Source organism: Olea europaea, chromosome 20 (genome assembly GCF_002742605.1).
Source record: "Olea europaea var. sylvestris chromosome 20, O_europaea_v1, whole genome shotgun sequence".
Taxonomy (NCBI): Eukaryota; Viridiplantae; Streptophyta; class Magnoliopsida; order Lamiales; family Oleaceae; genus Olea; species Olea europaea.
In genome coordinates, this window is record NC_036256.1 from 2,222,582 (window position 1) to 2,226,405 (window position 3,824).

General features: G+C 33.6%; 1 non-coding gene across 1 annotated transcript; it reads left to right on the forward strand.

Annotated features, from left to right (window-relative positions):
* Positions 1 to 583: 583 nt before the first annotated feature.
* Positions 584 to 656, forward strand: TRNAK-UUU. The gene has a single exon. It is a non-coding gene; the product is annotated as a tRNA-Lys (tRNA).
* Positions 657 to 3,824: the final 3,168 nt, after the last annotated feature.

Sequence of the window (3,824 nt, forward strand, 5' to 3'; positions counted from 1 at the left end):
TCGCCCCCCCCCCCCCCCCCATCTTTCTTCATTGTGAACAGGTTTTTCGTCTCTCCCTCTGTTGCGATTTATGTATGTGAACTTATCAATTGATGATAGTTTTTTAAAGTTTTTAACAATATTTTTTGTTGAATATTGGCTGTGATTAATTAGCAAGTGAAATTATTCTTATTATTATTTTTGGCGTGGAAGTATTGATCATTTAAATGTTTTTACAAAGTATGGTTGACGATTTGCTTTGAGTAATTGAACAGGGAAAAAAACTAAAAATACATTAAATTCATGAGAATCTATAAAATCCAAGAAAATCTATTAAAAATTATAAAATAGAAATTCATTCAAATCTTATGAAATTTAAAAATTCCATAAAACCCATGAGAATTTATAAATATTAAGAAATCTATTTATTAAACTCTGAGTCGTGGACACCTGTATAAATCTAGAATTTTCCATTTCAGGTTTGCAAAAAATTTTATGTACTGTAAAAATACTAAACTATGAATGTTTTATATTTAAATTATCTTAGAAATCCAAATAAATGGAAAAATCTATTTATTTATATAATTCAGGACGTTAACGTCAAGCCGTCTTAGCTCAGCCGGTAGAGCGCGTGGCTTTTAACCACGTGGTCGTGGGTTCGATTCCCACAGACGGCGAATTTTTGTGAATTCTTTATTAGAAAGGCCTCAAAGCATTGCGCGGCATAGATGTTTGTTTTATTGGGCCAGAAATTTTATATTGCTGGTTGTTTGCCAAAGCTTTCTACTTTGGATTAGTACTTATTAAGGCTGAACAATGAAACCATGAAATTGCGAAATAGGATCGAAATTGTTGGTTTGGTTCCACGTGAATTCGTCAACGTTTTGGTTTCGAATCGAACCAAATCGCGAAGTGGTTTGACTTAGATTTCAATATTTGCAAATTGTTTCAAACCGTCAAACCGTTTACAAAAAAAAATATCTGAAAATAAATTAGTCTAAATTTTATTTAATTCAATTAAAACTTAACACATTTCAATTAAAAAGATACATCTATATTAGACATAATTCAATTAAACTCAAATCGACAATTATACATCTCAATTAATTAATTAATCATATCCAAATATTCACAAGTCATCATAATTGTGAATGTAAAACTCTCAAATTGGGTAAAGTGTTAAACAATTGATGTTAAACCACATTCATCATTCTCCATTACAATTGAGAGGACAATAAAATCTAGATTTTAATTCAAACGTGTATATTTCATTTCCTTCGAATAATTCTCTCAAATTTTGCTCAAATTCAAGTCAGGTGATTGAAATTCTATTATTTTTTGGTAATTATTTTATATTTTTATTGATAGTTATATTATTTTGTTCTAATAATTGTCCGTTTGTCGGTATCCCTTAAAGTAATTCACCAATATTTAGATTTAGTAGAAGATTTGAATGATTCACAAAAAGTCATCGTAACTAGATACTATTGTATTTAAAAAAATTTATTCATTTTCTTTTATTAATTATTTTATATCATTTAACTATAATCAATGAATTTATGTACTATATTTTTATATTTATGAAGAAAATAAATCATGTATTACACTTGCAGATGGAAGCCATTGATATCGACTAAGAGTTTAAAATATTTATATCACGTTGTTGCATTAATATAATTATAATTATATAACTTTGACTTGTAATTTTTTTAATAATACGATTTATGTTTGAACATGAAATTTTAAACTAATATTTATGATTTAATTTATTTGATATATATTAATTTTTTTTGTTAAACCATGGTTTTAAACCGAACCAAACCAAAAAAAATGGTTTAAATTGGTTTGGTTTAAAAATCGAAGTGGTTTGATTTGGTTTGAAAAATTTTCAAACAGCTTTAAATGATTTGATTTGAAAATCTGTTTCAAACCGTCTAAATCGAACTGTGTTCACCTCTAGTACTTATTAGATATATTCGTAATTATTAATTGGTGGATATATATTTTTGCTTATGCCTATAATACTTTTGCTAGTATATAGTACCTAAGGTGATTGGGAGAGAGTCAATATCCTATTTGACGAGGAAAGTTTAGAATGAACATCGAGACTTGCACTTAATTGAGCGTGTGGCACTCTTTGCCATGAGTATCGCCTCATAAACTTACTCTTGTGACATAAGTTATTCTAAAAGTTTTAAATTTCTTTCCACCTAAAAATATTTTCTAGCTCAACCCGTGTTTATGTCCATGTGAATGCTTGATCATATACTCGAAAGAAACTAAAACTTACTTTTAAATCACTTATTTTATCAACACATGATTTTTAACTTTTGTTGACACATAAAAATTCAGCCCAAATCGAACAGCCCAAGGAGTAAAGCCCAATTGGAGGATCCCCAATTCGGATAGCCCAAAGAACGAAGTCCAATCGAACGAGTCAAGGTGAAGGCCCAAATAAGGGGCCCAAGAATGCGGTAACGCCATCGCCCAAGTTTGCAAGTCGCCCAGAATCTGACTGAATGAAGTGTCATACGGTCGCCCAGAGCTGTTATTCTACTCTCGCCCAAACCTTCAAGTCGCCCAAGGTATCAACAAACATAACGCATCGTGGTTATCAAGGAATGCAGTTATCAAGGCAGTTGTTAAAGTAGCCTTATCACGTTCCACGACTCAAGGAATTCAATCGAAAGCGGTTGAACGATGAAAGATAATGGCAGCAGTTAAGAGGCAGTTTCATGACAAAATGGCCACTACAAAGAAAGTGGGTAGTTATAGGACGATCAAGCAATTTTCAGAGTAGTTAATCACAAAGAGATCGTCTATGAGGTATAAAAGGGAGAAAGGACGCAGAAGCAAAGGACCGAATCCAAAACTCTCGAACAGAGAATATGTAATTTTCATTTCTTTAGCTTTTAGACTTAAACACTTTTCTTTCTGTAACTCGTGTGCTTGCGCCCCTTGGAGGCACGCTGTTTTTCATTTCCAATTGTAAAGTTCATCGCCAATAAAAGAACACCCCTTTTTGAGACTTTGTCTCAAGAGGTTTCGTCCCTTACACAATCGTCTAATCCTTTTTAATTGTTAGCGACTTAACCCGCGCGAAACAATTTGGCACGCCCAGTGGGACAGTGGTATTAGGTGTTGAAAATACAAAAGGTGAAACAATATGCCTCAGAGATCCGACAAGGAAGGAGCAAGTCAGGGAGGAATCCAGTCTGTAATCGAACGATATGAGGAGCAGCATGCCTCTCCACGAACAGATGGACAAAATCAGAGTAGTAACAGTCGTTACGAACCAATGACGGAGTTGAGTCCTCGAACCATGCGTGCATTGCTTGGAGAACTCACGCAAGACGTCGTTGAACAGGTAAATCTTCGAAGTATTCATAAAATGGAAAGATTTACACAAAATGAAAACGCACACTATGACAATATGGCCAAACAGCTAAAGACGTTAAACGAAACAATGAATAAGTTAGTAGGCCAAATATGTCAACCGGCTATACCTCTTACAAACCACTTTCAAACCAGGACAATTGTGGGACATAATCCCTCTATCCTAAATCCGAATCAAGGGGTGGAGTCGCTTTCTGGTCCCTCTACTTCAAACCAAGGAGGTACTACAGTGCCAAATCAAAATAATAGTAGTGGCATGCCTAAATTGGGGGGTTAATTCAAACGTGAGAGATAATGTCCTAAACAATGGATAGAATATTCCACGTGGTAATGAGGGAACAAACGTCCAGGCTAACGGTAATGGACCTAATTATGGTAATTTTGTTGCCAATCAAGGACCAAACATCAGACCTCATGCAAATCAACCGGTTAATCAGCCTGTAGGAATT